Source organism: Astyanax mexicanus, chromosome 1, assembly GCF_023375975.1.
Source record: "Astyanax mexicanus isolate ESR-SI-001 chromosome 1, AstMex3_surface, whole genome shotgun sequence".
Lineage (NCBI taxonomy): Eukaryota > Metazoa > Chordata > Actinopteri > Characiformes > Acestrorhamphidae > Astyanax > Astyanax mexicanus.
The window spans coordinates 33,503,999-33,512,923 of NC_064408.1; the positions used below are offsets into that span (position 1 = coordinate 33,503,999).

Consider the following 8,925-nt stretch of genomic DNA (forward strand, 5'->3'; position numbering starts at 1 on the left):
TTGTAACACAAGTAAACTTTTGTAAAAGATAGTAAATACTGATCAGAAAAAAAAATTCAGCTTATTTCCCTAAACTGCCAATTTTTCGCATTTGATTTTCCTTGTATTTTTGACATCACAAACTTTAGACATGCACCAAACAACAACCCTAAAACATCTATTTCACCACAAACTAACACCACAATACCTTAAAAAAAATCATCCATACACTATTCCTTAATAATTAATCAAATTTACTGTAACACAGTACAAAACAGTGGCTCGTGCACCAAAAAACACTACAGTTTAGCGGCTGAAAAGAAAAGTTCTCAAACACATCAAATTAACACAAACAATGTCTTCTAAGCTCATCAAAACTTCAGTGTTACAGAAAAACTCTGTTTTTTTTTTTTATATCCCGTCCCGTGTACTGTGTTTTTATCTGTCCCCCAAAAAAATATATATATATATATATATTTTTGGAAATGTAGACATTTCATTTTTAAACACAATTACAAAGTGAGAAAATAGAGTATAAATGCCCAAAATATGTATTTTGATGTCCACAGAGAGTTGGAATGAAAGTTTTGAACATTTTTTAACCTTTTCATCTTTTACTGACTTCCGAATTATGTCAACAATAGAAGTTTGTTGACATAATCATAGTATCAGAACTCGAAAGTGGACGTTCTGACTAAATGATGAAGTTAAAAATTATGATAAGTCACTGTACATTTAGTAGACCATCGGCTAAATGACATAAATGCACTACAGGTCCTTTTCAACACATCTTTACCTTCTTCTGCCTCACTGCTTGCAGAAATAGCATTGTTCTGGACACTGTTAGTCTCTGTGTTTGGCTCCACCTTGTGGTCGTATGAGTTTAGAAGGTCTCCTCTAGTTTAACTTCATTTAAAAACAAGAAAAGCTGGGGAACTGTCGTGGCTCCACTGCAATCTTTCTCCGGCCTACTTTGTGTGACTTGTTAGACATAAAATGTCTGAGTAACAGTGTTCCTAAGTGTGTTATTAATATATTAAACACATTATTATTACTTAATAAATGATGAATGTTGGTAATTTATTACAGGCTAGCTGTTCCAAAACTTGTTAACAGCTAACTGTTAGCATGTTTGTGTGTTATTGTGCTAGCATTGACTAGACAGATTACTCTCTAGATTGTGTATGTTTATACAGGTCCACACTCTGATTTATCAGTGCTAGCCTGACTGCTATAGATTGTATGGTTGCTGAGAGGTGCAAAACAAATGTCAGAAATGTCAAAAATTTGAACAAATGTACATATGAAAAATAATAACATTTAAGAAAACAAAACTACCAAAGAAGTATATGAACCTGTACACAATTGGAGGAATTCAAGATGTTACCACATCTTACCACATGTTACATGTTACATCTGTCCCTGCTCTTCTCTACAATTTACTGTCCAAATAATGAAGTTTATAAATTGTTCCCCTAAAACTTTATTTCAGTGTTTTACAGTGATTTAGCTACGTTAGAGGAGTACAAATCTGCCCATATTAGTACACCATTATTAGAGAAAGCAAACTAAAATAAGGTCAAGTAAGGCTAACTTCAATACAGTCTGACTACAGAATACCTTCAGCATGACGATAAACACAGAGAGAATCTTGCAGTGACGTCACCAGTCAACGACCAATACAGACAGAAATAGTGAGAAATTTAAGAACATTTTTATCCTGCCACTCAGGTCTTCCACACTCATACAGTGGATTGAATTTGAAGTATATATTTGTATACACTCACATTTACAATCATACAGTGACATCATGCCTATTGTTCATGCATTTTATTTTTTTTGTTGCCAGACCATCTGTGCAGCTTATGACTGATGAAGGTTGCTTCAAACGCATGTACAAGAACTGGATCTTGCCACAAAGCTGCATAATTAGGTATGATTATGTATGTTATGTGTTATGTATGATATAGTAATAAGTGTGTTGCAGTGGAACAGCATAAAAATATGTTCTAAAAAGTTATAACAGTGTGTTAAGACTGTTTAGTGTTTATGCTCATTAATGTGACATCAGTTGCAGTGTATAATATACAGATGCTTGACAATAGTGTACAATTCCAGTAATTTATTAACATTAAATTCATTTTACACCATTAAGCTTCATATTATCATGTCTAGTAATAGGTTTTAATATTATAAAAGTGTAATATGTACTTTACACCTCATATCTCCTTTTACTTCATATAGTAAAAATATTCTAGTTTCTATTTATATTCAACTAATTCTGTGAGACCCTCTATTCAATGAAAGTACAGGTACTCTCTGTGACTCAAAATTTAGATTAATACAATGAATAGAGAATGACTGATGAAAACAAATTCAGCAGAAGTGTTCATTTCTACTATCTTCCTGCAGAGGACGCTCTCACCTAGTGCTTCTACCTAGTGCTGACTTTTCTGCTGTAGAAACTTGATTCAGTTAAAACACACCTAAGCACTTAATCTCATCCTAAAATCTAGTAGTTTACATTTCAGTTCATTAAACTGATTCAAAGCAGACATTAGAAACTAAAGTTTGTCACATCACATTGTAAAAGTTGGTGTTACAACTGTTAAAAATCTGTCTGAGCTGAGTTGAGTTGAGAAGCACCACCATTTAACGTTACTTGTAACTATAGACTTAAAGATCAGGTCAATAGAATTGTGAAGTACAAGCACATAATAGCTATTTGTGATCTCCTGCCAGTCTTTTCAAAGAATTAAAATCATACAACAATATGTTCTTATTGTTCACCTACAAAACACAACTCATTCACAATCTAATTATCCACTTACAGATGGAAGATAAGTGATTAAACGTTTTCTAAAACTGAAATTTGAAGATAATAAAAAAAAACATAGTTTGACGGAAATTTAAACATTCAGTCTTTTAATCCTGTTTTTTTTTTAAGATTAATTCAACATATAGGATATGTGTATGTCTGTATCTAAGTATAGCAGATAAATGAAAAAACTAATGTAGGTCTGCCTGGCAACAAATAAAGATTTTTAGATACGTTCTCCTATCAAGTTTCAGTTGCTGTTTTGAGGTAAAGGAAAGTTACAATAGTCAAGCAGGTCTTTGAACTGTGTAAACCCTAGATAAGATTAAATAATTCCTCATCTTTTAGGTTTATGTGTTGTATGATTTAGCAGAATTGGTTGGATGGTAACAACATGCACAGATGATTCTAGAATATTGTGTGTGTGTCACACGTCAGATTTTTACAGGCTGTTACCTACCTCACCAGGTGGCACATACTTGCATGTTACCTGTTAACTGTTTGTGGTCTACTCTGGCTGGGCAAGTAAAAAAAATACAGTGAAAGAGCATTTAACCCTTCTGAACTTCACTTAAACACTAATATAACTCAGGACATTTTTGTCATAAACACCTTAAACATTTTTTTAAATACATATAGTCACTGTGAGAGAGGCATAAGTAATAAGAGGCATGTTTCTGTCTGGGAGTAAATTATTAGTTTAGATTCAGTGATCAAAAGTCTTATTTAGTCAAAATCTAGCTCAAAAGTCTTATCTTTCTAAGTAGGACAACTTGCAAAATCTAGTGGCTGACTAAATACTTTTTTGCCCCACTGTGTTTGGGTGCTGAATTCAGTGCTGGGAGAGACTCCAATAAATGTATTCTCTTACATAAAATATGCCTGAAGGATTTAAGTCATGCTTAGTTGTATAAATAACCCTGAATATAGACTTAGAAATGGTTGAAAATGGTCAGAGGTTCAACTTAAAATATATAAAAAGAACTGTTACCTATTTCAGACACTGAACATTGAATCATTAGATTTTAATTAATAAATGAGATTTTCATTTCCATAACATAACCATGTTCTGAGAAACCTGGTTATGTGGTATGGGAACGGAAAAAATACAAGAACTCACTACGTCATATCGGCTCATCCTAAAACATGTTCCTGATTGGCTGGTATTTTAATGTTTGGGAGGATCTTTGCACAAATGGGAAAACCCCAAAAACTCCTATTACGTGAAGTACGTTCTGATTGGCTATTTCAGTGGGCAGTCCTGTTTCTGTGTCCTATAAATTGCCTTGTATTGCGCTTTGGAGTGCAGTTGGTGCTGCCTCGTCTATACGAACCGTTGGAGGAGACAGATGAGGATGAAGATAGAAATGCCTGAAGACCTTGGTGAGTCCAGGGTTTGTTTGAGGCAGAGGCTGAGGCATGTCATTCTGATTCTGCTGGCACAACGACCGACACTTCACCGGCTCAAAATTGTCTGGCAGCTTATTGTTGCTCTATATCACTTTGACAGTGAGTTTAGAATTTTGAGTCGGTTTAAGGCTGGCTTATACTTCTACACTGAGTCAACACATTGTGTACGGGGTGGCCTGTACAAGTGCTCTATGCAATGGAGTGCGTTTACACGGGGATTCAACTGGATGCGTGCACGTTGTGGAACAGCTGCACAGCGTTTTGCACACTGGTTGCACACCGGTTGCACGTGTGGTGCTTCTCCGCTGAACAGCGGAACCCACGAAAACAGAAAGGTTTGAGTGACCTTCACAGGAAATCTTCAGTGCTTTGCTGAATTGGCACAGTGATGCCCATCTATAATTGTCTCAGAGAGCTGGCTCTTGATCACAGAGCCAATGGGGTCAGCGCAACACTGTAGCCACAGTGTCTCAGACGTTGTCATCCCTGAATCCAGCAACTTCAACTCCAGATGTTGCCATCAATAGCAGCATCACGTGTGTCTCTGAGGACTTGTCTGGGTCCCAGCCGAGCCGAGCTTTGGCCAAGCCATTCCTCATGGGATTTTCCTTCTTTTTTCCATCAATAAACTTACCTATTTACCTGTGTATAATAGTCTGATAGTGTCCTTAACTTAGTATAAACATCTGGCTGGTTTACACCATCCTTCTAATCAGTACAACAGCCTGGTATTTAATTTAATTTACGCACAGACAGGACCAAGTTTGATTCCCAGCAATGTGATGCAACTCTCAGGTTGCACAACTCAGTAATCCGGTCCCAGACTTGTGGTTTACACATGCTCTCTTTAGGTGGGGCAGATTTACATTGTTTTGAGAAGATAAGTCACATCTTCAGCCTGGCCGCTTCATATGGCCTCGCAATAGAGATGCTTTACACAGCAGGTAACAAAAGACTCATCATATGTCAGGTTTGCGTGACTTCTCCTTCAGGTTCACTTCTCCAGCATCTACTCTCCTTCCCACCATACCACTCAGTATGCCTTTTGAAAACAGTGTTCACACCATTTTATATTAGTAATTATTGATTTTAAGAAATATACATTGTCTATGCTCTATATTGTTTATTATAAATTATTACAAATGTGGGTTGTACTACACAAGTATTAACATTATTATTATTTTTTAATTTTTCAACAGGTGGAGAAAAAGTACTCGTGCCAAAGCCTTCCGTATGTTTTCTTCAGTCTTTCTTCTGTCTTCAGTTCTTCAGCTCATCAGCATGCCAGCTGTCCTAAAGCACAAGCACTGTTCCTCTAGCAGTCCCTCACTCACTCACACAACTACCGTTCAATCTATCCAGTAGAACAGGATCAGGACACATCCTGCTGGGAATTCATATTTCCAAAAAACAGATGATACATGATTCCCAACAACAATAATACTGTTAACCTGTGAAACACATGCTAATGTCTCTAAGCACAGCTCATACATTCAAACAATGAAATTTTAATTTGATCAACATCAAGCTTTTTACAGTCATTGAACATCATTTAGGACTGCACTGAGATCCACTGCCACATACATATCATGTTCAGGCAATGCCTCACTCTCCAACCCAACTACCCAGTAGAACAAGTTCAGGACACACCCTGCCAGACTCAAGCACACTCTGTACAATGATTTGCACCTGAGGGATTTCATATGTAAAAAAAAGAAGTGGACAGTAATATGTGGCTCCTGTGCCGTGACGCACTACAGCACATTGGCTCCCGTGCTGTGACTCACTACAGCACAGTGGGTTCTGTGCCGTGACACACTACAGCACAGTGGCTTGTGCGCCGGGACACACTACAGCACAGTGGCCTTTTAAATGAGCACAATGTTGACAGTGGCAAGTAAAAACTCCAGGCAAAACTAGAAAAAGAAACCCATCGTCCTCCGGTTAACACTGGATGGCATTATAAATACAGAAGATCAAACAACAAAAACATAGCAACAAGAATAACTACATTTTAATCTCCAGCTCAAACACATCATCAAATAAACAAACACAGTGTCTTCTGAGTCTTCGGAAAAAACATTCAAAATCTTTAGGAAATGTAGAGATTTCCTTTTTAAACACAGTTACAAAGTGAGAGGAAAAATTACCCACTGGGCAAAGACATTCCCAAATATGTCATTTTGACGTCCACAAAAAGCTGGAATGAAAGTTTTGAACATATTTTAACCTTTTCATATTTTACTGACTTCCAAATTAGGTCAACAATGGGTGTTTACAGGATGTTTTTTGAGAGCATTTTAATTGTACATTCTGAATTTTCTGGAATTCAAAAAAACCTTTTTTAAACATTTTTCTGCTTGGTGTCAGCCACTGTCTTTAGGTTAAACTCTGTCCTCACTCTCAGGTGGTGGAACAACCAGCTAAATTACTTTCTGTCTTCACGTGAAGAACCACCTCTTTTGAGAATTCCTAATAAAGCTCTCATACATATTAAAACTTTTATTGCACTGACCAGGTGCCTCTGTGTTTGACACACTACAGCACACAACTCATTTACAATTCAATTATTCCACAGATGGAAGACAAGTAAATACACAGTTTCTGAAACTGAAATTAAGATGATTTAGAAATACATAATTTGAAGGCAATTTTAACATTATTTATTATAAACTATAAAATATGTGGGTTGTACTACACAAGTATTAACGTTATTATTATTATTATTATTTTTTTTTTCCAACAGGTGGTGAAAAAGTACTCCTTCTCGTGCCAAAGCCTTCCATATGTTATTTTCAGCCTTTCTTCTGTCTTCAGTTCTTCAGATCATCAGCATGCCAGCTGTCCTAAAGCACAAGCACTGTTACTCTATTAATGTTTAAGCAGTCCCTCACCCACTCACACAACTACCGTTCAATCTATCCAGTAGAACAGGATCAGGACGCATCCTGCTGGGAATTCATATTTCCAAAAAACAGATTATACATGATTCCCCAACAACAATAATAATGTTAACCTGTGAAACACGTGCTAATGTCTCTAAGCACAGCTCATACATTCAAACAATGAAATTTTCATTTTATCAAGATCAAGCTTTTTACAGTCATTGAACATCATTTAGGACTGCACTGAGATCCACTGCCACATACATATCATCAGGGCTGCAGCTATCGATTCTTTTTGTAATCGGGTACTCTACTGAAAAATCGATTTGATTAATCGAGTAATCGGATAAAACATTTTTTTTGTTAAAGAGCAATTAAAAAGGAATTTTACTCAATAATGAATGACCAATTGGTTTCCTTTTTTAGATAAGTTATATTTATAAATTCACAACATTTCCAAATTGCAAATACAAATAAATAAAACACAATAAACGAATAAATACCACAATAAAAAAAATAAATTTAATTACATTACTTTCACATTTGGATTTCTTGTAAATAACAAATATAGGGTATAAATCAATAAAAAAGGCATAAACATCGTCTTTGTGTTGTGCATCTTAGCTTCTGAGACGTTGTCAGTTCTGCCAGTGTTGGATCAGTGTGCTGCATTCTTTTACCACCAAGCCGCTTCTCCAAAATATATCAGGACCTGTGCAATAATTGTGACACACAAGTATTACAAATGTTGCTTTTTTCTTTATTTATATGTTGGACTATTTGGGTCTAATTACATCACTAAGACTAATAACTCTAATAATAAGTTCATGGCCGTGCATTTATTAAGATTGACACCTGGGGCACATTAGACACTAGTGGTAATCAATATTTTACCCAATAAATAAGAGACACGCTTCCTTATATGAACAACAGTGTTCATACTTTTTTGTCTCACTGGCCAAATGTACTCTTAGATGAAGAAATCATGCATTTAGTTTCCAGCCAAAGTAACTTCAGTTTAGCTAACTTTTAACATTTTTATTGTTTATATTCTGAACTCCACAGCGCTGTGTTTACTGTTTACATAAAGCCTGTATGAACTCTGTTCTAATAAACTAACCACACATTATAGACAGTGCTTCTATTAATTCACACTCCAAAGCGCTGTCGTTTTGTTATTAATTCACATTAATGTTAATCTCATTGATTTATTATAAGTTATATTTACCTGCTCTCTCGGCGTCCTCGCGTCTCGGGTGTCCTCGGCTCAGATGGTGCAGCATTAAAACGCGCTGTTTTGGCACTGCACCGAGTACAGGTCACAGTTCGAACATAAAATGCTTTTATTCCTTTAAAATCGCTGTTTTCTCTCGCCACTTCCATTTTTGCCGCTGCTCGAACCTCCGTCTCCTTGTTCCCGGGCAGGGTGACGTAACGCTGAGCGCGTTGTCAAAATAAAAGTCGCGAAAATACCGCGCGCTGAGTTTATTAATTAAATAAACGATTACTCGAGGCACAGAAAATTAATCGATCAATTTTGTGAATCGAGTTACTCGATTTACTCGAGTAATAGTTTCACCCCTACATATCATGTTCAGGCAATGCCTCACTCTCCAACCCAACTACCCAGTAGAACAAGTTCAGGACACACCCTGCCAGACTCAAGCACACTCTGTACAATGATTTGCACCTGAGGGATTTCATATGTACAAAAAAGAAGTGGACAGTAATATGTCCTCATTTCAGATTCCCCCAACTGTAATAGTGTTTAATATATAACAGATATAACTCAACAGAAAACAAAGCCTTTGTAGCTGCAAAATAAAGTTTTTT

At 36.2% G+C, this 8,925-nt stretch overlaps 1 long non-coding RNA gene across 1 annotated transcript; it reads right to left on the reverse strand.

Annotated features, from left to right (window-relative positions):
- Positions 1–7,592: 7,592 nt before the first annotated feature.
- Positions 7,593–8,673, reverse strand: LOC125782490 (uncharacterized). The gene is made up of 2 exons (XR_007425170.1): positions 8,321–8,673; positions 7,593–7,804 (listed from the first exon to the last, which is right to left on the reverse strand). It is a non-coding gene; the product is annotated as an uncharacterized LOC125782490 (long non-coding RNA).
- Between the last annotated feature and the right edge of the window lie 252 nt (positions 8,674–8,925).